General features: G+C 40.2%; 1 protein-coding gene across 1 annotated transcript in view; it reads left to right on the top strand.

Annotated features, from left to right (window-relative positions):
• Positions 1–27,040, top strand: part of CELF2 (CUGBP Elav-like family member 2) — a 525,035-nt gene that overhangs the window by 80,604 nt on the left and 417,391 nt on the right. The gene's annotated exons all lie outside the window — the stretch shown is intronic.

Genomic DNA, 27,040 nt, shown 5'->3' with positions numbered 1-27,040 from the left:
TTCCATTTACCATGATCATTAAATAAATACAAATTATTGGTGTAATTTCTAAATGCAAAAGAAAATTAAGTACATATTATTATTCATTACTATTGGTTAAATTTGCCTGATAGGGACATCATAAAATCCCTGAAATAAATAAAATAACTGAAAATGAATAAAAAGTAATATATATTGGTAAGCTGTAGTGTACAGAATTTGAGATTAATTTAGTAACTTCTAAGGAATAAGCCAAATGAGATGTGCATCTTGATATATGTTCAGATTCATTAATAATAATAAATTGAAGGTGCGAGGGACACAGTAGATTTAGCAAGGCAGCCACAGGAAAAGGATTTAATTTTGATTTGTTTTAAGAATGTTGAGAAGTAAATATCAGATATAAACTGGATTTAATTAGAATAGATTTAAGATGATTTCATTAGTAGAATTACCAAGAACAGTTGATATAGACCCTTTGGGGGTAAGGAAAGTATGGAAAGAAAGTGTGTTAGCTTATATTATGCTCAACTTTTTTAGTTGTTTATTGAAATTTGTCAACTTTATTGCTAATATTTCACTGATGGTTGATTCTTTATTTCTTCAATAGAGAATTCAATTTAAAATAAAACCCGATATTTCATCTGAAAATTTCAATTCCCGCCACAAGTATAATTCAATTAAGCTCCAAATATTTCTTTTAAAAACACAAAATAAAATCATTCTTTCTACATATGCTATTTCTGCTCGGTTCCAAAAGGATAAAAAACTGCATTTGCTTAGTTTTGGTTCATCTATCACTTTGTACATTTTTATGGATTTTTATGTGTAATCACATTTTCAGAGGGGATTTTTATATAGTCTGCTCCATTTCTGCAGAGTTATTATCTTTCAGCCTTAAAATTATAAGAATTGATACACAATCTGGTTTCTCTCTCCTTGGGAAAGTGATGGGGAGACATTCATCATTCACTGTGACAAGCTAAACTCACTTTGTTTACTGTAGTGAAAGATGACTTTTATTCTTGTTTCTATTTTTTTCCCCTTCTTACTAACGATGGTGGTGGTGATCACAGTGGCTCTGATGTGTATGCTGAATGGGAGTTTGGGGATAGGCACCGTTATTTCTAAGCCTTGGAAAGAATCAGCATTTTTTTTCCCTAAAAGCTCAATAAAATATGTGACTTAAAAGGAATTTATAAAAGAATTCAGACTTCCATCTGCCTTTCCTGTTGAAGCCACTCTCCATATATCTCTTCCCCCTGCCTCTCTCTACCAATTTGCTCTTTACAAGATGACTGCTCTATCCGACATAAAATGCTGCCTTTTTCACTTAACTATGCAATAGCTGCTCTCTGTACTTCTGGGGCAGATGTAATGGTGCATTTATATTCCATCCATACTTGAACACAGCAAGAGCAAACCTACCCACAGGAATCATAAGTACTGGTGGCATTTGTGGGGATCTGAAAGCTTTGCATACAGCATTATATTTACCTGAGCCATTTCAAAGTGTTATCATTAAAACACAGTTGTGCTTCACAGTATCAGCTGGCCATCGGTGAGGTTTAGAGTCATTTTTATGCCTCTTCCCTATGGTTTATGTTGAGGCTCATTTTAATCTCTAGGATGGAGCAAAGGGCCATATAAAAAAGCCTCACCTACATCAGTCTCTTAGAAGAGAGCAAATATCAGTTTCCATTTGATTACCAACTGGAGAAATGCCTTCTCCTAAACTGGGGCAGGGGAAATGCCAAGTGGTAAGAAGCAGGGTGATGCTTTGGAAGAGAACCCTCACAATGGGCCAGTCTGGTGAGATTTTATCCAGCCTTACAGTTAAATGCTTGGTGACAGGGTCCCCAACTTGCCCGAAAGAGTCCTGCTACTGATTAGAACGTAGGTGCATAGTAAGAGGCCTCTCTGACTCTTTCCTCTCACATAGAGCAGACTCTCACGTGCATGGACAAGTACGCCCACCACTAATGAGATGTGGCGAAAGGTGCTGCATCTGTTGAGGCTGATCAGTTTTTTTAAAAAAAGAATTATTATTTATTTATTTATTTTTATTATTTATTTTTGGCTGCATCCGGTCTTAGTTGTAGCACGCGGGCTCTTTGTTGCAGCGCGGGCTTCTTTCTAGTTGTGGCGGTGCTCAGGCTTCTCTCCTGTTGTGGTGTGCGAGTTTTCTCTCTCTAGTTGTGGCATGGGCTCCAGAGCACATGGGCTCTGTAGTTTGTAGCTCGAGGGCTCTCTAGTTGAGGCGCACGAGCTCAGTAGTTGTGCCATGTGGGTGTAGTTGCCCCACAGCATGTGGGATCTTAGTTCCCTGACCAGGGATTGAACCCGCGTCCTCTGCATTGTAAGGCAGATTCTTTACCACTGGACCACCAGGGAAGTCCCAAGGCTGATAAGTTTTTTTTTTTTTTAATTTTATTTATTTATTTATTTATTTTTGGCTGTGTTGGGTCTTCGTTTCTGTGCAAGGGCTTTCTCCAGTTGCAGCGAGCAGGGGCCACTCTTCATCGCGGTGCGCGGTCCTCTCCCGTTGCGGAGCACAGGCTCCAGACGCGCAGGCTCAGCAGCTGTGGCTCACGGGCCTAGTCGCTCCATGGCATGTGGGATCTTCCCAGACCAGGGCTCGAACCCGTGTCCCCTGCATTGGCAGGCAGATTCTCAACCACTGCGCCACCAGGGAAGCCCCCCAAGGCTGAGCAGTTTTAACGCAGTTTGACCACTCTGATTTTCTGATGGTGGCAAGACGAACTTGTGAAATATGCACATGGCTCTTCACGGACCCCCGCCCTCCATGTGTATGTTGGGTTTCCTGCTCTACGGAATGCACCTCCACTCAAAGGATTCATTCTCTTACATGCTCCTCTGTTCCCTTGCTCCTGCTGAAACTTGCTGCCGGGAAAGAATCACCATCCTACAGTTCTTTATACGAAGATGAAATTTCAGATGTAAATTAAGAGACACTTTGTAAAGCGTAGCAATGTTTGGTCACTGTGTGTATATGTGTGTGTTTGTGTGTGCCTGTGTGGTAGTCCTTACCTAAAATTCCTGAACTCACATTTCCTCTGCTGAATGGCATCTGGAACGTTTCTTTCCACTACTCTTATCTAGAGCAGTTTTGCATTCCTTTTAGAGGAGTCCTAATCTAGCACGTGTTTAAAAAGTCTCAGATATGGCTCCGTGAAGGTGAGCAACTAAATGTAGACTATGGATAGGTCAAGAAGAGGCCACTTGGGTGATCTGGGCAAGCAGTAATTCAACATTCCTTCATCCCAATCTTCAAGACAGTGACTAAAAATTTTTTGAATGGATGGAAGAAACTCTCAGCTACCAGGAATTTGGGGAAGTAGAGTTGGTAAGGCTGGGAGATAACGAGGGAAATGGAAGGGTTAGATAGGAGGGAGCCAGTTTACTTCCATCCTTAGTGGCAGTTGGATAGGTCCTTCATTCATTCACTCATTCATTCATTCACCAATTCTGCTTCATTCATTCATTTACCAATTCTGCCTATTACATTCAACAGGCCTGGCATAACCTCTGGCCTCTTGTAGTTGACAGCATGCATCTCTTATATTCCTTCAACTAGAAAGGACCTAATTTTCTTGCAGGCTGAGCCAAGACAGGCCAATGAAGAAGCACTCTTCCAAGATAGAAAATTCATAGACCCGAGGGGATGGCTATGTAGAAATAAGACCAACAGTGGGTCACTGGGCTGCCCTGCCTTCACAGGAAGCTGAGACGATCCAAAAGCTTGAGATGGCTGCCATGCCAGTGGGAATTTCCCCACTGTACACAGAAATGACTACCACCCCCTACACCTTCCAGTGGGAGGAGCCCAGAAGCCTCCCCCAACACCCAGGGTGACTATACTGGGATCCTTTATCCCTAAACTAGAGGGAAGAATATTAATTCCAATGTTAACGTCAATCATCGTGGACCCAAGTGTCGCCCTTTCCTCTGACTTTGAGGGTTCATTCTCCTGGGCTAATTTGGTGGCCAGCCAGAGATGCGATATAAACCACAGAGCTTTCTGTGGGTCTCTGAGCCCTTAGAGTTTCTGTCCTGAAGGGAGAGGAAGACATGGAGCCAACATACCCTGTGTGAACCAGTTCCCTTTACTGAAACGTCGCATCTAACCTGTACTTTTGTGCTACACGTCTGTCTACTCACTTCTGCAAGGCTGAGATTTGGGGCTTTTGTGCCCTCTTTGAGTAAAATGGTACTTAAAGATCTTGTAGTCAAATGTCCAACGGACAGACCTAGACAAGCAGCTCTGCCCTTGAAAGCACCTCCCACAGCTGTGCGGATGCCCTCAGCTCTGCCTGAATTCTCTCAAGACAGTGGTGCATGCTACCAGACCCTCCCCATCTTGGGAGAGGGGCGGGCTTTCTGAGTAACAGTATGTAACTGCTCCTGGAGAAGAGAGTGTTTGTTTCCAATTAGGATTGAGATCACACAATTGTTCATGACAGAAACACGATTTTCTTTTCCATAAATACACAGATGAAAGGCATTGTACTGACTACAGCTTTATCCTAGCATCTCCTGGTCTCTGTCATGCTCTGGGTGAAGGCCAAGGTTGAGGGAGGTGAAGAGCTCTGACCGCCCTCGAATGCATGGTCTAGAAAAACCAATGAAGATTTTACCTTTACTTTTCACATGCCTAACTCTCAGGGCTTTTCTACATTCCTTTTTGTTTTGGCAAGGATGCACACGGGGCCGTTAATTACTTCTCTATATCTAGGGGAATAACTGGGAAGATTGTACCCACAGGTAGTTATCCTTTAGGTAATCAAACGAAAAGAGTTAATTCCAAGCCTGCACAGCAATGGACTTCCTCATAATGGAAAGTAAACAGTGTGTCACTTTTCTAAACAGCTGAACATCTAAAGAAGAGGCCTGGGGAATCCAAGTCCATGCATCTAGCAAGGAGAGAAAGATGCTGCTGGCAGCTCCTGTTTCTCTCCAAGCACCCACCCTTCAACACTTCTCCAGTGTATAGAAGGAGCCGTGCCACACTCTGGCTAATATTTTTAAATGCAACCTGCTTAAACCCAGACTAGGAACTGGATTTAGAACTTCACTTTGGCCCATGCATTTAAAGAGGAAGTTTAATTGTTTAGATCTGGGTTGTCACAAAATTCATTCTTGACGTCGTTCGGTATTGTAGATTCTCAGGATTGTAAATAAAATATGGTGCTTTATTGACCAGTACCCTCCAAGGAAGCCCTGCATTTAAAGTGTTCTGATGGGTAGGTGGCAGTTCTATTTGCAAAGCTCTCTAGGAAGAGTCTACAAGGTGACTGTCTAAATCTTTTGATACTGAGTTCAGGAATCTCTCCTTCTGCCTGATCTGAATTCTTCCCAATCAAACGTTCTCCCATTACCTTGTGTCCTTACTGCCTGCTACATGGGAGTAAATGCTGTCTCTCTCCAATTCTCCTCCATAACCGGTAATCCTGTTCCTAAGCCTCGTCTTCACCAGAAGAATAGTTCTGATGTTTTCAAATAGGTGTGCTCCCCCTGCCCCCTGCCTGCCACCTCGCCACACACGCATTTTGTGGACTTTCTTGTCTAGTTTGACAGTAATGGCACCACAGAGCTGACCATCTCCCTAATTAGAAAACCTGACGTCTAACCTCCTGAGAAATCTGACACAGGGTGAACGTGAGCAGTTCAATTTTCCTTTTTAAATCCATTTAGCAAATATTTATTCAGCCTGCTAAGTAGGAAAAAAAATGTGCTCGATCTAATGGGAGAGTCAGGAAGGGTAAGATAAGGTTCCTATCTTCAAGGACCATAAATCTGAAGTCTGTGAATAGCCAAATAAAAGAACATAGCGATGAGTGAAGGGGTGGCCCAAGGCAAGGCAGTTCCTTGGATTGGTTCCTACATGTTCTGTGGAAACTCTCAGGGGCTGGGCAGATCAGGGAGGATCAACATGGAATTTAGGTTTGGAAAAAGTCAGATTTTCTTCCATAGCTCCTGTTAATGGGGCATACGTTGTGGTTTGTGCTATCTTTACAAGCAGCTGGAAAGATAAATGCACTTAGATTTTAGGCCTGAATATTCAGAGCAGAGAGACAGTAGGGGTAAGAAATGTAGTCTAGAAATTCTCTGGCTTCATTGCTTCGGATGGTCAAATAAAGAAGGGTGCCGGGGAACACATCTCCTATCCACATCCTTTTAGGAAACTATGGCACTAACCTGAGAGGCCCTTCAAGTGGGATTTGGGGTTATAAAGGCACTGGTTGTACTCTCTACTACTGAAATATGTGGGGCACCTGGATACAGAGGGGTGCAATTTCTGAAGCGTAGAGAGCAGACGGAGGAGAAATAAAGGAAGACCTATAATGTTATACAGTGACGTTATCATTCAGAGGAGCTGCAAGCAGGCTGAAGCCGACAGAAGTAGAAATAAATGTCTCTGTTTCATGAAGGTGGTGAGGAAACAGATGCCTTGGAAAAGGATGAAGTGACATTTGCTCCCTCCCTGCCTCACACAGATCTGAATAACACCTCCTGTCCAAAGGGTGACGGTCAGGGAATAAATTGGGGCAAAACAATGTGTCTTTGGGTCCTGAGAGGGTTGTGTGGCTTTTCAGGACTGAGAGAGAATTCTCACACAATACTAATTACAATCACAGTACTTCTGGTATTTTTAACCTAGTTTATCCAGTATTAGATCAACTGAGTGATGATTGTTGGTTTAAGATATACAGATAGGTATTTTTCATTACTTTTGATCCCATTTTACCTAAAGCGTTTTTTACACCTGTTTATATAATTATGAATTAATAGATTATGAAATATATAAGCATCCTTACCTCTTGATGGCAAACCCTATGAATTCTTGACTTAGGATTCTTTTCATGTATAGTCAATGTGATTTCCTGTGATTTTACTTAGAATATTTTCACGTCTCTCCTCATAAGGGAAATGTCTTTAAATTTTTGTCCTTCTCTTTCAGATTCTGATAGTAGAGTTTTGCTACTTTCACCAAGTATACTAGTTACATTTTGCATTTTTCTGTATTCTGGAACAAATCATAGATAGAATCTGATCTGTTCCTAAAAGGGTTTTTTTGTTTTTTTTTTTTAAGGTGGAGGGTATAAGGAAAAAAAAAAAACCTCACCAGTAAAACTGATATGAGAGCCCAAGGTCATTTTTTCCTACTTCTTTTTAGTTTTCATTCCCTTTTTTTTCAGCTTTATTGAGGTATAATTAATAAATAAAATTGTAAGATATTTAAAGTGCACAACCTGATGATTTGATACGTGTCTCCATTGTGAAAGGGTCCCCCACACTGAGTTAATTAACACATTCATCACCTCACATATTTACCTTTTGTTTGTTTTTCGGTGAGGACATTTAAGTTCTACTCTCTTAGCAAATTTCTGTTATACAGTACAGTGTTATCAACTATAGTCCCCATGTTATATATTAGATCCTTAGACCTTATTCATCTTATAAGTGAAAGTTTATACCGTTTTACCAATCTCTCCCTGTTTTCTCCACCCACCCCAGCCCCTGGCAACTACTTTTCTACTTTCTGTTTCTAAGAGTTCAACTTCTTTTTTTTTTTCTTTTCTTTTTTTTTAATAAAGGGAGTATTTTATTTATTTATTTGTTTATTTATTTATTTTTTTGGTTGTGTTGGATCTTTGTTGCTGCACATGGGCTTTCTCTAGTTGTGGCGAGCGGGGGCTACTCTTCGCTGTGGTGCGCAGGCTTCTCATTGCTGTGGCTTCTCGTTGTGGAGCGCGGGCGCACGGGCTTCAGTAGTTGTGGCACGCAGGCTCAGTAGTTGTGGTTCGTGGGCTCTAGAGCGCAGGCTCAGTAGTTGTGGCACACGGGCTTAGTTGCTCCCCGGCATGTGGGAACTTCCTGGACCAGGGCTTGAACCCATGTCCCCTGCATTGGCAGGCGGATTCTTAACCACTGTGCCACCAGGGAAGTCCCTAACTTCTTTTTTTAGATTCCTCATATAAGTGATACCGTGCAGTATTTGTCTTTCTCTGTCTGGCTTATTTCACTCTGCATAATGCTCTCAAGTTTCATCTATATTGTTGCAAATGATCGCATTTCCCTCTTTTTATTTTATTTAAAAAAATGTTTTTTAACATCTTTATCCCTCTTTTTAAAGGCTGAATAATACTCCTGTGTGTGTGCGCATGTGTGTGTAATATCATCATTATCCATTCATCCATCAAGGGACACTACTTAGGTTGCTTATAAATCTTGGCTGTTTTAAATATGCTGCAGTGAACATAGTGGTACATACACCTTTTGAAATTAACGTTTTCATTTTCTTCAGATAAATACCCAGAAGTAGAATTCCTGGATCATATGGTAGGTCTATTTTTAGTTTTTTGAGGAACTTCCATACTGTTTCCCATAGTGGCTACATGAATTTACATCCTACCAACAGTGTACTAGGGTTCCCTTTTCTCCACATCCTCACCAGCATTTGTCATCTCTTGTCTTTTTGATAATAGACAACCTGACAGGTATGAGGTGGTATCTCATTGTGGTTTTCATTTGCATTTCTCTGATGAACAGTGATGTTGAGCAACTTTTCATATACCTTTCGGCCATTTGTATGTCTTCTTTAGGAAAATGTCTATTTAGGTACTTTGCCCATTTTTGTAAATTGGGTTATTTGTTGATAATTGAATTGTATATATTCCTTATATATTTTGGATATTAACCCTTATCAGATATGTGGTTTGCAAATATACTTTCTCTCATTCAGTAGGTTCCCTTTTTATTTTGTTGATTGTTTCAATTACTGTGCAAGAAGCTTTGTAGTTTGATGTAGTCCCACTTCTTTATTTTTGCTTTCGCTGCATTTGCTTTTGGTGTCAAATCCAAAAAATCACTGTCAAGACCAGTTTCAAGGATCTTACCCCTGTGTTTCCCTCTGGGAGTTTTAACGGTATCAGGTCTTCAGTTTAAGTATTAATCTATTTTTGAGTTAATTTTTGTGTATGGTATAAGATAGGAGTCCAGTTTCATTCCTCTACATGTGACGGTTGTTTTCTTTTGCTCTGCAAGTGCTTTTTAGTTAGATACAGCCCCACTTGTTTATTTTTGCTTTTGTTGCCTTTGTGGTTTTCATTTCCTCGATTTACTTTTCTCCCCCAAACTATCAGTTATTAATTGATTTCTGAATTTATTTTTGTTTTTGCTTTCTATAATTTCTGCTATTCTCTTTTCTATCCTTCTCCTGTTTTCTCATCTTTTTCTTACTCTCATAATTTATTTTCATTCATTGTTTAATAAATCTACCCCATTTGTAAAATTTTATATCTTGTATTTTAAAATTTTTATTCTCTAACAGTTTGTAAAGTTTAAAAAATTTTTCTCTTTAATCTAATGTTACTTAGCAGACTTTTTTGTTTTGTTTTATTTTATTTTATTTTAGATTTCCAAGCGATCTGGTATGTTTGATTAAATTTTCTTATTTCTGGTTTTATTGCATTATGGTCAGAATCTAGGGCATTTACAATTCCTTTTTTTTTAAAGGAATTTTTAAAACGTTTTGATAGCCTTTTATTGGATCATGATTTTTGCAACAATTCCTGATGGCTGCTTTGTGCAATATAAAGCTGGAAAGAGATATATTTATTCAATTTTATGATATTGAAATCTTTTATCTTCTTGATTTTTAAATTTTTTACCTTTAAAAGACTGAGAGAGATATAATTCTCACAGAATTTTGTTTTTGTCCATTTCTCTTATTTCTAAGTTTTCGATTTATTGAAATGCTGTATGAATTGTCACCTACGTGTTTGATAATTTCTTTAAGGACTTTAACTTTTAGTAATGAAAATAATGCTCTTTTTCATTTAAAGTTTTTTGTACTGAATTCAGATTTACCTTCAATTATTATTGCCACCACTGCTTTCTTTTGATTTGTGGTTGCCTGATATGTATCAGCTCATTTTTTTTTTCTTTCTTGTTAGCATTTACCTGTTGTTTTGTTTCCCTTTAAAACAGCTTATAGTTGGATTTTGGTTTTAACACATTCTTACAGGGGATTTTAAACTTTGTTCAAACATTGATTTTCTGTCTTAACCAAAATGTTTAAACAAACTTCTGTCATATTATTTTAAACACTCCATGTTTATATACCTTACCCTTTCCATAATTATATTTCTTTTTTTCTTTTATTTTTTTTCTAGTGGTGAGAAAGGCCCATTTCTGAAAGGTAGAAAAGCTTTACTTACTGATTCAAGAACCATTATTTTAATTCCTCCTTATGTATAGTGAGAAATTTAGAGTGATTTTACTTCTCCCCATCACCTTCTGGCTGATTTTATATGATATAGGATCCCAGATCCTGATTATTACTACTTCATAATTTTCATTACTCAATTGTTAATTGTTACTGTAAATAGATTTTTCTTTCAAAAATTATTTTCAACATTCATGTTTAATTCTGCAGCTTTATTTATAACTATTATTTGAGTGTAATTCTGTGGGTTTCACTTGTTTAATTGCTCACCGCAGTCCTTTTACACCTTGACTTTCTCATGCTTAAGTTCTTGCCTTTGATTCCTCTCACTTAGAACTGGAATAGATTTGCATAAATTTTTAGAACTGGTACATGGATTATATATTTTCAGAGACATTGCATATCCAAGCAAGACTTACTGTTGCCTTAAAATCTGAAAACCATCTGGCTGTGTACAGAATTCATGAGTAATCACTTATTTCCTTCAGAAAAAAAGTTCGACTTAATTTTTTTTTTCTGGAATTTGCAGTTTAGAAAGAGAAGTTTGAGCAAGGGAGGCCCTCTTTTATTAAAATATCAAATATTTTAAACCACTGTCCAAAGATTAGTAAATTAGACAAAGGTAAATCCGCCATCCAGATTTAATATAATGAAATATTTTTTTCATATATACTTCAGATCTATTTCCTTTTGTTAAAGAAAAAAATGTTGAGTTAGCTAAATTCCCAATCTAATTTTTGATTAGAATATTTTTCTTTAGTCTTTACATTTTAAAAGTCTTGGTATATGTATAGGTATGTGTCTCTTTACATTTAATATTCTTTTCTGGAACACAGATGATTTTTTCCTATTGACTCATTTTTCTTAGTTCAAGAAAGTGTTTAGTGAATTTTTGGTCTATTTTTAGATGCTACCAATTGTAATATACATTGTTGATTTAATTATATGTGTATGTATATACATATATGTGTATACCCATATATACATTTATGTTTATATACATATGTTTGTATAAATATTACACATCAATAAGATGATAACCTCCTGCTTTCACAACTATTAAAAAGTCTATGTGGAAGAGGGGAAACTGTCTTGGCATCTTGGAGATGTGGCATTATGTACCTTTTTTTTTTCCTTTCAGGTTTCTTTCCTGGGAATGTGAATTTGCTGTATACAGCATTATCAGGATTTTTTATTTGATCTTTTTTACTTACTTATCATATATAAGATCATTTTCCTATTTATGATCTGGTATTCTTTTCTCAACATCAGTGTGCTTTTCTACACACTGTTAATTCTCTTTGTTCGTTGCCTTGAATACACATTTTCATTTATTCTGGCATTTGTGTTTCTTACATGAATGTCTTCTCTGTCAGTTGCCTTGTCACACCTTGCCCAGTTCCCCTCCCCTCTAATATTTTAATCTCTTATTCCATAAAATCCAGGCTTCCTTGATATTTTACGAAAACACAGAAGTCCATAGTCTCTAGTTTCACATAGTGATAATGCTGATGGTGATGATGATGCTGATGATGGCAGTGACAGCAAACAGTGGACATCTACTTCGTCAAGGGCGTCATGTGTATAAATTCATCTAATCTTCATACCACTTGGTGCTGTTATCCTCATTTCATAGTTGAGGAATCTGAGTCCCAAGAGACTAAATAACTCATAGATGGGAAAGCTAGGATTTTAGGCCAGAAATTTGGCTTCCAAACCCCTACTCTTAGCCATGAAATGGTCCTATGGGCACCATGCTGTATTAAGGTATACTTCCATTGCGTCTGTAGGGCAATGGATCCTGTCTTCTATGCTAGTGCTTCTTTCCACAGACCTCCCGCCCCCATTACATATTTGTTTTGGTTTACTGTACTGATTGTCGAACAAAGAAAATATTTTCTACGCCCAGCGCTTGCCTGCTGACAGATTCACCTCTCAGAGTCTACCTGCTGCTGCTACAGTTCCCTTCTCAGGTCTGAAGCTTGGGAGTGAGTTGTTAGGTATATGCCTCAGAACATTTCTGCTGCTTAACCGTCATTGATCCAGCATGATCCTACTTTATCGAGTTTCAGAAGTCTAGGCACAACTGGATATTATTCCTTCTTCACTATGATCCGCCTATTGTGCAGTTGGGGGCAGTTTCTCCCAAAGCTTAGTGATGTTTCAGTTGGTAGCTTTCTTTGCTAGTCCTGCTGCACTTGTGCCTCTTTCAATGTGTTTTGAAGAACATTGCAGAAGAAACATGTAAAGTGAATCAGGCACAGCTGGCAGATCCCCATCGTACCTCTGAAGAATACAATCACTGTTACCGTATCCGTTTATTTGGCTGGATTTCTCATTTCCCCCAGAATGTTCATCAATATAGAGGACTATCTATAGTCCTTAGAGGACAGTCTATAGAGGACTATCTATAGATCGGCTTGCATCTTCTTATTCGCACTTTCAGTCTTGTCTCTTAAAACGAAACCATTAGCAAGAAAAGGAGAGTTGAAAAACTCAATGAAGAGGAGAAGAGAGAGAAGAAAGAAAGCAAGCACAGAATCTGTGAAGTGACCCCACTGCCGCTTAAATTGCTGGAGAAGAGCAGAGTTGAAATGTGGTTTCCCTCAGAGTTTGGTTTCTTAAATCCATCCCCACTCTCATTACTTGACCACAAAGGGAGAGTGTTTTGTTGTCACTCAATTACTTGCCTGAAGAAGGAAGGAAGTTTATATTGGCTTAATCCTCATTTATCGCTAGGAAAATGTGGCCTCTCTTTCTCATGAAATTCAATTCATTATTGGAAAATCCCACTGCTGACATGAACAAATTGAATTATTCCATTGGGTTTTATTGCTCTAAAAAGCAATTCGTTCATTGATGAGAGAAACTGTATTACTAAAAAGGGAAAAAAATAATACTTAATGACAAGGATGCCCCATGTGAATTCTCTCCCCAAAGATTTTCTTGTGATTTGGGCTCTTGATAAATAACTAAAATGCATTTTATTACACTGCTGTTATTATTTATTATTCCAAAATTTGAAACAGTGAATAATACCCATCATGTTCTGGACGTAAGATTAAGCTCTGGACCCTTTGCTTGCCCCTTCAATGCAAGCACAGGCTAAGAATACTCTGATACATGATCTTGTCATGACTTTAGTATAAAGCTCATTTCCCCCCTCGTTTATAAGCTCTGGTTATTGGAGGATGGCAAAAGTGCTTATTGTCATTCTCCCTGATTCTTGAATTGTTAGTTTTACACTTTTTAATTAAGATAAGATAGCACTGGGAGTAAAAGATAGTTTACTTTCATTTTTATGATATTTTAATAGGCCATTGTAAGATACTCACCAATACGCTGTCATTTTGCTAACCTAGTAACAGACACATTCACCCTTCCAGGAATAGCAGGCATGTCTGTCACTTTCCGGAGGAATGCCTTCAGAAAGCTTTGCAAACCTAAATACTGGCTAGAGGAGCAAAGGTATATTAGAAACAGACAAACAAACAAAAAACTACTAACAATAAATGAGAGTGTATGTTAACTGAACTCCATTCTGTTTATTTCTGGCTTTAAAATTTCCCCTAGAAATTGGGCATTTAAGAAATAAAATTTGAGAAGTACAGCATTTTTCATGATCCAAAATTTCATGTCCTCCATTATAAGAAAAAGAAAAAATGTTTTCTTCAAGCGGTAATGTTGAGAGTCCCTGGCATCTCTGAGGGGATTTCTGTTTTAAATGTGTGTTCTGTATACAAAGTGGCCTTCTTTGTTCTTTCCTCTCTGTAACCATTAGTCACCATGGACGCTGCTGCCAAGAGTAGCATTTTGAGGTGCTGCTGAGATGAACTGTATGCTCCTTGTCTTGCATCATTCCCCCGGGTCCCTGGTAGGCTAGCGACGCTGTGACCGGAGGCCACGGAGCGCCTGCCTCCACGGGGCCGGTACCATTTCTGGCCCCAGCCGCTGTGGTCGAGGTGACATAAGCCCAGAGGCATCTAGAGAAGATGCATGGGGGCTAGGGGGAGTGGAGGAGATGGATAGGTTAAACCATATCAAATTGTTTATATTTGACCATTTTTTACCTATGAAAACGGCTATTTCATATGGTTTAACCTAATACATTCCCCTCCTGCTGGTGTTAAAGAGATGACAGGGACTAGGCGCTCTCATGATTTCCCTCCCCCTCCCCCTCCTCTTCCTCCTTTTCTTCCTGTCTGGAGTCATTTGGGATTGTGATTTAGGAATTGGCAAGGAACTCCAATGTTTCTCTCCTTCTTCTTTCCATTATATTTTTTAAACAAACAAACAAGCTTGGAAAAAACAGCCAAAACTGAATAAACAATCATCTTAAAGGTCCTCTCCAAACTTTAAAACTCTGTAACAGTGACTCCACAAAGAATAACTGTAACTAAGTTGGATTTTACTGAGAGCTGGAGCTGTGTATTTCCCAGCGGCTGGCTTTGGGTGGGACCCGTGCATGCCTGCCATGGGCAGAAGGGAATGTGGCCACCCAGAAGGTGATGAGTGAAATTTTCCACCCCAGTTCTGTACGTAACCCCTGCCCATTGCTAACGCCACCTTCTCTGGCTCTGAATCTCCTGTCTCCCTCTTTCTCTTATAATGACCCTTGTGATGACACTGGACCCCCCTGGATAATCCAGGATATTCTCCCACCTAAAAACTCTTAATTAAGGTTTTAATTGGCAAGGTCCCTTTTGCCATATAAAGTAACATGTTCACAGGGATCAGGACATGGAGATCTTTGGAGGGTTGTCATTCTAGCAACCATATCTTATGATACCAGAAAGAACTCAATCTTCCCAGGTATTCTAATGATCTGGACAGATGGTCTTTTATATTTTTAAATCAGCCTTCTATCCAGGATCATTTACCTGCCTTCCCTTCTTTCTTTAGGTGTTTACTGAGTCCCTGCTAAGTGTCAGGCACCCATTTTAGCCCAGATTAGTGATACCAAGAGAAATCAGGCAAGCATCCATCTCCCCTTTGACTGGTCCTTCAAGACAGAGCTGTTAGAATGTGGTTGTCGCCCCACTTGGTATCCCGTGGACGAGCCTTCCGTCAACAAGTTGGAGCATCGTCAGGATAGAACACTTCTTGAACATTTCTATATCCCGAATGCTGGCATAGTGCTGACAGAGGGGCTGCCCTCCTGATACTTACACTTTCTGGCAGACGGGACTGTTGGAAAGAGATGCTGAAGTGAGAGTCTGACAACCAAACGAGCGTGGAACATTTCTGTGCATTAAAAAAAGGAATGAGTAATGTGTTGGCATTATTTGTAAGTTGTTTGTGGCATGCCAAGCAAGGAGCTGTCATAGGAGTTGCATTTCTAGACAGGGTGGGATTTGGGGGGTGGGGTGGGGAGGGCACAGAGTTTTGTCTGGGTGTCACAGCTTCTTGAATTTTCACTTGAGAACGGATGCCTCAGCAGCCTCTCTTAAGCCTTAAAAGCTCCCTCTCGCCAGGTCTAAAATAACCAGGGGCTGGCAGAAGCCTAGAGCTATTCCTTCCCAGATTTGTAGCATTGTTATTTTTTTCTAAACTCCACTTGTGGAATGTTTAATGCCAATCCAACTTGCAAAGCCATCTGATATGAGCACATCATCCTGTAAGCATTTCTGACAGCCAGTGTCACTGCATCTTTTTTATCACCCTCCTTTTTACAAGGTATCACAGATAGCACGCTAGGTTCAACTGTGATTAATAGGGCTCTCTCACCATTGACTTCCCTGGGCTCCAAGAAAAATGTGGCTGCTGATAAATCTCATGTGATAAGAGCTGTGTTATGTAAGGCAGGCATTTCACTGCATATTATTATGACGGCGTGGTAGTTTGCAAAGTTTAATTGAATTGACGAGGCCTCTTGTCCCATTGATTTTGCTAGGCTTCTGTAGAGTGAGCAAAACAAATACTTATGGGACTGAAAGCCATGTGCACACGATAGAGATTAAACTGTTTGGCTGCTCATATATATTTGGAGCAACTTCCAGAGTATTATACATACTTTGAAAAGGTTTTTCTAGGTGACTTATTTTTTTTTTTTCTTAGAAATAAATACATCAAAGTTTCTGGTGGAACATGAAGTTGAAAAATTAAAAATTGTCTAGGAACAGTCTTGGAGCAAAGACAAAAGTGCAGTACTTCTGTTGCAACTTGTGATGCCCCAGTATGTATATGGGAGACTGTTGTCAAGTTGTGTATGTGCGTGAGACTTATGGATGAAATGGCAAATAATTTGGGTTACTCAGTTTCTAAATGGCAAGAGAGTTAAGTGGTAAAAAAAAAAAAAAAAAACCAACAAAAAAACACCTTGGGTTTGATGGGAGCCTAAACAACATTCCTTCAAGGCATGAGTTGCTTACTGGAAACATTCCGAAGGAAATTTAATTGTGCACACAGGGTATTAAGGGGCACGGAGAAGGCTTTCCTTTGAATTGAAGTTTGTTGGGGAAAAATTGGGGGAGAGCAGTTTCAATTCAAAGCATAACTTCCAGCAAAGCTAAAAATTATCATTTGTTTACAGAGCAGCATGCAATCTTAAGGACCAGTTAGATAAATGCATTCTGATGTTTATGAGGGTAACAAGTGAAGAGCAGAGCCTTTTATTTTAAAGAAAATTTTTTTCGGGGTAAAGAGAGAAACAAAGCTCACCTTGACCACCCTCCTTCAGCAGCTTTTATCTGTGTTCCTTGAATGCGTGACTTAAACCACACTGCAAAGCCTACAACCCTCAAACTTGACCTTTTTCATGCTTCCGTGTCTTTGCTTGAGCTGTTCCCTCCACCTGAAATACTCTCTTACCTAAACCTTAAGACCTAGAACAAAGAGTCATCACCACCTCCCGTCAAAATTGGTATCCCTTTTCTGAAGTCCACGAGCACATTGCACATACTTCTTTTAGAACCAGTTCATTGTTATTTATCTACAACATGGTTGGTCTCCCAGCACCCCCATAGACTGTGAACTGTGACCATGTGACACTGACCTTTGTATTCCTGCCCTGTCCGAGCAGATCAGAGCCTCTCAGTGAGTGCTGATTCTGTGATTGAATGAATTTGTGCCCAGAGAAGAAACATGAGCCAGTCCAAGGGACAGCCCATCACCCTCCTCTATTTCTTATCTACTCCAAGAATGTCAAACTCTTGAAGTAAAATCTCTCTGATGAAGAAAGCAGAAGAAGGTTGTGGAACTTCAAATCCTCTAATATAAAACGTTCATGTGGGAAGATCCAACAGAGAAGAAACTAAACCTAGGGGATTTTCACTCTGAAATCCATGGATTTGCTTTTTTGTTGTTTTCGCCTCTTCCCAGTAATTCCATGTGATGGAGGCATTTTGCAAGGGTTAATCTACACGTAATGAAGTTTCAAAGAAGTCATATACTGTACTCTCCTTACAGGACCTTGGGGTCTTTCTTTTCTAGGCAGCATGGTACAAAACAGTGATAAATAAGCTGATGCTTATCACGGTAGGTAATTCTTTTTTTTTTTTCCTTTCCTTACTTTTCCCTCCCTCCCTCCCTTACTCCCTTCCTTCCTTTCTTCTTTTTCTTTTCTTTCTGGCCATCCCCAAAGCAAGGGTGCATTATTGTGAGTGGTTTCTTCATTAAAATCAGGTTTAGAACATACTCTGACATAACTGGAGAATCTCTGGAAACCAGAAACATGCAAGATCCAGGTGATAAGTTTTATTTCAGAAGACCTCCAGTGGTCTCTGGCCCATGTCCATCTGACCTTGGCTTTCTAGTAAAAGTAATGGGCAGATGTCCAGATCTAGTCTGCACTTGAGCCCTGATATTAGGAACTCAGTTTTGCCACCTCCAGCCATCTAACTGCTGGGCAAGAAAGCATAAAGCACCCCCTGGGTTTGCAGGGCAATAGAATAACAGAGAGAGTTCCAAAGCGACTGGTTCTGATTCTGAGAGAAATAGCCCATCCTCAATAATGGCTTGAAGAGACTAGAGTCCTTCTTGTGTGTGATAAATTTGGGACAGTGACAGCTAGGAGAGTCCTACATAAATGTTGATCAACCTTGAACTTCATCTTCTAGCCTGAACTCAAAAGTATGCAGATTAGTGAGATGTAAAGAATGGGGTCAAAGTAATGAAAAGGAGGGTTTATTTTTTTTCTAAATCTCAGCTTAGAGAATTTTAGTGACTTACGGATGTGCTTAATTCTCATGACTTTTTTTTCTCCTGTTTCAAAATGAGAGTAAAATTAATAGCCAAAGAGAATGAGATAATGACATACCAAGATGGAAGAGGATCCAATCCACTATTGTCCAAATTTCTGGAAATCAGTGGTATTTCCGGGAGCTTTATCGCTAGGTCTGGAGTGCTGAAGGGTGCGTTGTCCCCATCACAGAGTGTGAGGTAGGGAGGAAGGATTACAGATTCAGAATCTGAGGCCATGGAACTGCCCATCCCCTCTGCCGCTCATCAGCCACGTTCTACTAGGTCAGCTCATAAGACTGGCGGAGCTCCGTGGGATGGCACGGAGAAAGTGCTTTGAAAACTGAAAAGCAAAATAGTATGACATTGAGTTGCTCGTTATCACAACTAATCCTTGAAGATGTTGCTTTATAATTTACGGGCTTTTCCACCCTCTCTGATTCCCACAGATGCGATTTTGTTTACTCTCTGTCCATTGGTGGAAAGAAAATGCCTTCTGAAGCTCTAAGTACCTCTCTGCCTGGGAAGGTAGGATGTTTACGGAGAGCAGCGCACTTTGGTTTTGGTTGCTTTGCCTGTCAGTGTGCAAGGCGGTATTTTCTGTTTCCACAATGGAAATGAGATAGGAAAGCGATGCAAGAAAAGAGCGTCGTGGGGAAGCTCAAGGCTCAGAGTGATTTTCTCTTTTGTTTAAAGTTATTTCCAGAAGATTAGACCTACATGCTTTAAGTCCGAAGAAATGTAAATAATTGGGGGATGATCTGTTTGGAATTATTCATACTGCTTTTCCTACACGTTGGTGTGAACAACTGGGAGTTAATTTTGTTCTTAGCCCTCTTCTGATATAAATCCTTGGCCAAAGCAGGTCACTGGGGTGAGAAGCAAGCAGCCCTTAACTAACCCTGAGTGTCAAACTCCATGGAAGAATTTCTATTCCTTCCTCTAAAAGAGGATTGCAAGAATAGCTGAAAGTGATAAATTTAAAGTAGAGTTAAACTTTTGTTCTTAATAAATCTGTTTTGGTTGCAAAAAAAAAAAAAAAGAAAAGAGTAGCTGGTAGTGTTGGAAATTGAAAACTGGAAATGGCAAAATCCAAAAACATTACCCTTCATCATCAATCATAATAATAATAGGCAACTTTTTTTGAATTTCTTCTATGTGCCAGATGCAGTACTAGGTACTTACATATATCAGCTCATGTAATTTCACCCTTACAACAACCCTGAAAGGTATCTATCATACTTCCCATTTTTCAAATGAATCAACATCAGCTCAGATTGTTGACATAACTTGGACAGCTTTTAAGAGACAGAGCTGAGACTCCAACCCAGATCCGACTTCAGGCCTTAGTTCCCTCCACTCCTCTGCGTGCTGCTTCGCTATTTATTAGCTAGATGAGCCGGATGGATGGATTTACAGAGCTCCAGACCTCAAGGTCAAATAACCTCTGGCTTCATGTCTCAACTCTGTCACTTATTACTCCAGAGCTCTTAGAAGAGTCTGAATCATACTAAGCCTGTTGTTTCATCTGTAAAGTATTGTTAATATGGGGCCTTCAATTCTCATAGGATCGTTGGGGAGACCAAATGACATCATGCATTCTGAGTGCCACACAGATATCTGGGCTTCTTACGACTCCTGCCTGTTGAGTGCTATCGTTTGCAAGGCTTGTTCTTAAAGATGTGTGTTTTTTTTTTTTTTAATTTATTCTATTTTTTTATTTTTGGCTGTGTTGGGTCTTAGTTTCTGTGCGAGGGCTTTCTCTAGTTGTGGCAAGTGGGGGCCACTCTTCATCACGGTGCGCGGGCCTCTCACTATTGCGGCCTCTCTTGTTGCAGGGCACAGGCTCCAGACGCGCAGGCTCAGTAATTGTGGCTCACGGGCCCAGCTGCTCCGCGGTATGTGGGATCCTCCCAGACCAGGGCTCGAACCTGTGTCCCCTGCATTGGCAGGCAGATTCTCAACCACTGTGCCACCAGGGAAGCCCAAAGATGTGTTTCTGTTGAAGGTTTTATATTATTCGAAGACATGGACATTTATCAAGTAGTCCAAGCCACGACAGGCAATAAAAGCTTTATTTAATTAGAGCCCAAGTACTTATAAACTCTGTGATCTACATTGCTTTTTGCTGTTTTCTTGAACTCCACTTGTGAGAGCAAGACACATCAGTAAGAAAATAAGTGAACAGCCAGGATTTGCTAAAAATCCAAACAGCTTCTAAGGTATTTCTAGGGTCGCAATCAGAGGCTGTTAGAGCAGGAAGTCTCCCTGGGGACCACAGGCGTCAGGTCGCTTCCCCAGTGAGAAGCCTTGAACCCAGGTTCCTGGAGCTCAGCCCTTTCTGTCGTGTCCCCCGTGTTTCTGTCTAGACCTCATCATCTCCTTCATGTCATGTTGAGTGCACACTGGCTTTCAGAGTAAGAGCTCTTCACATCTCCATCCACACGGAAAGGCACAATTCTCTGTTCCTCTGGATGGTGTTTACTTAAGTAAATGGATTCATTTTTAAAAGACTTCCAGCCATTGGGCTTCCCTGGTGGCGCAGTGGTTGAGAGTCCGCCTGCCAATGCAGGAGACACGGGTTCGAGCCCTGGTCCGGGAGGATCCCACGTGCCGCGGAGCCACTAAGCCTGTGCGCCACAACTGCTGAGCCTGTGCTCTAGAGGCCACAAGCCACAACTACTGAGCCTGCCTGCCGCAACTACTGAAGCCCACGCACCTAGAGCCGGTGCTCCGCAACAAGAGAAGCCACCGCAATGAGAAGCCCGCGCACTGCAACAAAGAGTAGCCCCTGCTCACCACAGCTGGAGAAAGACCCACGCGGCAACAGAGACCCAACACAGCCAAGAATAAATCAATTAATTAATTAATTTTTAAAATAAATAAATAAATAAATAAATAAATAAATGGCTTCCAGCCACAAAGGCTGGAAATAGAAATTTAAGATTGTTTCAAAATGTTCCCCAAACAACCTCATTCATGGGGTTTATTTCCTTTTTTTTTTTTTTTTTTTACTGTTGTTATTTGCCTTCTCGCGTAACGGCAACATAAGTTCACAGGGAGACCTGAACCATCTAGGACGCATAGTGAACTTGAATTAGCCATTCCCTTGAGGCACCTTCGGGCTCTGCAGATTGCCCCAATTCGCCCGAAAACTGCCAATCTCACTGCTAAGTTTTGTCTGGCCACCAGGGAGGAAGGCATTGTGTAGCAACATGGAAGATTGAAAGCACAGAAAGAGGACTTTTATGGTTACCGTTGAAGGCGAACACAGGAAAATGTTGTGTTTGTGGAGGGTTAGGACTGATCCTAACCTAATTCCGTACTCTCAGGAGGAGGTAGTAGTACTTGAAAGGGGAACAGAGGACATGCCAGGAAGTAAGACGGAGATATCATTTTTCATGGTCTTTCTTTTCTTAGGATTGTTTCCTCTTGATTGTTTCCTTTCTAGCAGTGGCTCCTTTGGGGGCATCGTGGATACATGAGAACAGAACATTCTAAAGTCCTGCTTTGAAGTGAGGATTAGAATGAACTGCCCTTTAAATACAGCAACAAATTAATCCAGCCCAAATCCCAATGAGAGGGGTCAGTCAAATTCTTCTTACTTCCCAGATGTGGGGCGTTTCACACAGAGACACAAGAGAGGGTAAATTACTTGCTCAAGGCCACACAGCAGTTACTGAGCGGCTTGGAAGCAATTACACACAGAGAAAAATCTTAATTATTGGAGGCCTAAGATGATAGAAGTGTCATGATATCTGAGGCATCCAGCAGTTCCTCTGCAGTCCGAGTGGTTGCCATATCAACTGCCATGAGGTGGGGAGCGGCCAGCTTAAACCCCGGAGTCAGGCAGGAGCAGAATATAAGTTTTATAAGTGTACAGAGCCACGTCTACCTTCTTGTAAACGGCTGCAGGGCCTAAAACTGTGGCCTGGGTCTACTACGCAGGGTTCCCAGAGCAAACCGAGTCTGGGAAGGTAAGCACCAGACGTGCTTTATGATTTCTAGAACCAAAGTTCTTGGACCAGAATGGCTGTGTTAACTGTAACAGTAATGAATGTGGGTCAGAACCTTCAAGATAATTCGAACAAAAAATGTTTTTAACCTGATTCACACAGGGCAGAGAAAGTCCAAGTGATAGATTTTTCATTTGGGGCCAGGAAGAATTGGAGGTAATCTCAGAAGTATACCTCTTTGGGCCCAGAGGCCGAAACTTGCAGCTCAAAGAAGAGGTATAATGTGACCTTTAAAATGGATTATAAAGAGCCAAATAGAACAAAATTGGGGTCTGAGTAGAAGAGTCGGTAACATGTTACTGGATTTCCTGAGATGAATCATCTGCCTAGTTCAGCCGCACCAACATGATGGTTTTCATGTAACGTCTAAAATTGCTAAGCTTTGGTATTGTAAGTAGCCTGACCACATAGTGAGATGCTAAGAGTAACTTGATTTTGCTGCTATTGTTCTAAAGTGGATCCTCTTTATCAAAGTCACAGATACATGGGGCAGTTTCAAAGATAATGTGAAAATTCCTCTTCGCAGTTACTGGTTTATATCATCAACTTTCAATCATTCCAATAGGTCTGGTTATAAGCAGTTGGTTATAAAAGCTTGTCTGACCTTAAGAAACAGATGATTAACTAGAAAGCGTAATCTACTATGATCACCTATAAAATGCACCACCTGAAAAAAAAAATCTGTGTTAAAAGCAGGCAGTCTATCAGGCTTAATGTTTTTAAATGACACTAAGTCAATTCCCAAACTTATTCTACATGCTACCCTACGGTGAGTCCCCTTATCCTACCATGTGGTGAATCCACCCGGAGGATGAATCCACTGGAAATCGACTATGATTTCATACTCTCTCAAGTTAGAAGCTGGAAAATGTCTGTCCTTTGAGAAACACAAAGCTCCATTTTTAAAGAATGTCTCTTACATTGCTCACCCTTATAGTCCCCAGGCAATACCGTGAAATAGAAGTAAAAACACTAGCTAACATTTATTGAGAAATGAATGCTAGTTGCTATGTGCCTGGCACTGTGCTGAATGTACTGACATCTGATACCGAATTTAATCCTCACAAGAGTCCAGATTTATCTACATGTTTCAGATGAGGACACTGAGGTGACAAGGTGAGGTAACTTGCCAAGGTCACATGCGGATGGGGACAGAACCAAGATTGAACCCAGGTGGTCTAACTCTTGACCCACATTCTTTTTTCAAAATTTATTTATTGAAGTATAATTGATTTACGATGTTGTGTCCATTTCTACTGTACAGTGAAGTGATTTAGTTATACATATATATACATTCTTTCCATTTTCTTTTCCATTATGGTTTATCACAGGATATTGAATATAGTTCCCTGTGCTATACAGTAGGACCTTGTTGTTTATCCATTTTATATGTAATAGTTTTTTTTATTAATTATTTTTATTTTTGGCTGCATTGGGTCTCCGTTGCTGCACGCGGGGTTTCTCTAGTTGCGGTCAGTGGGGGCTACTCTTCGTTGCGGTGCACGGGCTTCTCACTGCGGTGGCTTCTCTTGTTGTGGAGCACGGGCTCTAGGTGCGCAGGCTTCAGTAGTTGAGGCTTGCCGGCTCTAGAGCACAGGCTCAGTAGTTGCGGTGCACGGGCTTAGTTGCTCCGCAGCATGTGGGATCCTCCCGGACCAGGGCTCGAACCCGTGTCCCCTGCATTGGCAGGCGGATTCTTAACCACTGCACCACCAGAGAAGTCCCTATATGTAATAGTTTGCATCTACTAACCCCAGACTCCCAATCCATCCCTCTGCCAGCCCCCACTTTGGCAACTGCAAGTCTGTTCTCTATGTCTGTGAGTCTGTTTCTGTTTTGTAGATAAGTTCATTTGTGTCATATTTTAGATTCCACATATAAATTATATCGTATAATATTTGTCTTTCTCTTTCTGACTTACTTCACTTAGTATGATAATCTCTAGGTCCATCCATGTTGCTGCAAATGGCATTATTTCATTCTTTTTTTATGGCTGCATAGAATTCCATTGTATATACGAGCCATATCTTCTTTATCCATTCATCTGTGGACATTTAGTTTGTTTCCATTTCTTGGATGTTGTAAATAGTGCTGCAGTGAACATTGGGGTGCATGTATCTTTTCAAATTATAGCTTTGTCTGGATATATTCCCAGGAGTGGGATTGCAGGCAACTCTATTTTTAGTTTTTTAAGGAACCTTCATACTGTTTTCCATAGTGGCTGCACCAATTTACATTCCCACCAACCGTGTAGAGGGTTCCCTTTTCTCCACACCCTCTCCAGCATTTGTTATTTGTAGACTTTTTAATGATGACCATTCTGACTGGTGTGAGGTAATACCTCATTGTAGTTTTGATTTGCATTTCTCTAATAATTGGTGACACTGAGCATTTTTTTCATGTGCCTGTTGGCCATCTGTATGCCTTTGGAGAAATGTCTACTTAGATCTTCTGCCCATTTTTTGATTGGGTTGTTTGTTTTTTTGTTTTTGAGTTATGTGTTGACCCACATTCTTGTGCTGCCTCCTAACGTCTTTCATGGACTTCCCCTGTAAAGCTGTTTTCTTAAGAAAGAGATACTAGTCATTTTGCTGTGAATTTGACAATATTACCCACCCTACACATTTTAATCTTAACTGTAATTGTGAAATTGAAAGTTTATTTTCCAATTCAAGAAAAGTCAGCTGGAGGATTTCAGCTTCTGACCAAGATGGAGTAATAGGGTGGGTTTACCTTCCTCTCTGGTGAAACTATTTTTTAAAAGGCAAAACATTTTTATAAATAGAGTAAAAAATTAAATGTATTTGGGGGGAAAAATCTGTTTGCAAAGCACTGGACACCAGACAATGAAAGACAGTGATCCTTAAGAAATGGGAAACAAATAAGGTAAACTCTGAATTGTCCTGGCGTACTATCTGGAGAGATTTTTCAAGCCATGGCTCAGGATATGGGGCTAGGAGGAGCCTGGTGGACTCTCTGTGTTGAGGAGACAAAGCTGAGAGCCTAGGAAAACCAAGGTGGCTAGAATTCACATGAGTACTGGAAAGCAGAGAGCTATGTAGAGAAAAAGGTACAGACATCACCAGAAGGTCCCTCTTGAGTATCAGCTGAGTACTGATCAGCTTATGTATATGAAAAAACTACTGGTGGCTGGGGAAAGAACCACCTAAGTGGTTTAGAAATAATAGTGCCTGGCATTCACTCTTGGCTGAAAATAGTGCCTTTTCCCATCAGCCAGGCAGAAACCCTCAAGATTCACAGGGTAATGGGTACAGTACATAAAAAGGTCTTAATGGGAAAAATAAGCTGTAAGCACAGGGAATATGGCCAATATTCTACAATAACATTAAATGGAATATAATCTTTAAAAATATGGAATCACTATGTTGTACACCTGACATTAATTAATATTTTAAATAAACTATACTTCAATAAAAAATAAAATAAAAAATAAACTGTAAATTGAGCAAGACCCAATTATATGCTGCCTGCAAGACATGCACTGCCTATATAAAGATATAAATAGGTTAAAAGTAAAAGGGTGAAAAAAGATACACTATGTGTACTGGGTTGAATAGTGTCCTGCCCTCCCCAAATTCATATCCACCCAGAATCTCACAATGAGATCTTATTTGGAATGAGGATCTTTGCAGATAAAATTAGTAAGATGAGAGCATCCTGGATTAGTGTGGGCCTAATAAGAAGAGGGAAGGAGACACAGAAACACAGACACACACAGGGAAGAAGGACATCTGACAGCAGAGACAGAGACTGGGATGATGTTGGTGCAAGCCACGGAGTACCAAACATTGTCCACAGCCACCAGAAGCTGGGAAAAGGCAAGAGCTTCTTCCCTAGAGACTGCAGAGGGAACACAGTCCTGCCAACCCCTTGATCTCAGACTTCTGGCCTCCAGAACTGTGAGAGGATAAAATTCTATTGTTTTAAGTCACCTAGTTTCTGGTAATTAGTTATGGAAGCCCTAGGAAATGAGTACAGATTTTGGTGCTGGGAAATGGGGTATTATTGTAACAAATACCTAATAATCTGGAAGTAGCTTTGGAATTGGGTCATGAGTAGAGGGTGGAAGAATTTTGAGGTGCATGACAGAAAAGGCCTAGATTGTCTTGAAGAGATTGTTAGTAGGAATATGGACCTTAAAGGTGGTTTTGGTAAAGGCTCAGAAGGAAGTGAAGGCATGTAGAGAAAGCTTCTGTCATCTTAGATAATCCATATATCATCGTGAACAGATATGGGTAGAAATACAAAAACTCAGGTGCTTCTGGTGAAGTCTCAGAATAAACATGGTATTGGACACTGGATGAGAGACAGTCCTTGTTATGAAGTGGCAGAAAACTTAGCTGAATTATACTCTAGTGTTTGGTAGAAAGTAGAATTTGCAATGAACTTGGTTATTTAGCTGAAGAGACTTCCAACCAAAGTGTGGAAAGTGCGGCCTGATTTCTTCTGTTGCTTATGGTAAAATGAGAGAGGAAAAAGATACATTGAAGAAGGAACTGTTAAGCAAAAAAGAACCAGCATTTGATGATTAGAAAGTTTTCAGCTTGTCTAGAGTGTGCTCTGGAAACAAGACCAAGGCTGTGGTTGGACACAC

The sequence above is a fragment of the Balaenoptera musculus genome, chromosome 2 (genome assembly GCF_009873245.2).
Source record: "Balaenoptera musculus isolate JJ_BM4_2016_0621 chromosome 2, mBalMus1.pri.v3, whole genome shotgun sequence".
NCBI lineage: Eukaryota > Metazoa > Chordata > Mammalia > Artiodactyla > Balaenopteridae > Balaenoptera > Balaenoptera musculus.
The sequence above is the reverse complement of the archived record's forward strand: the minus strand, read 5'-3'. Positions and strand labels throughout refer to the sequence as shown.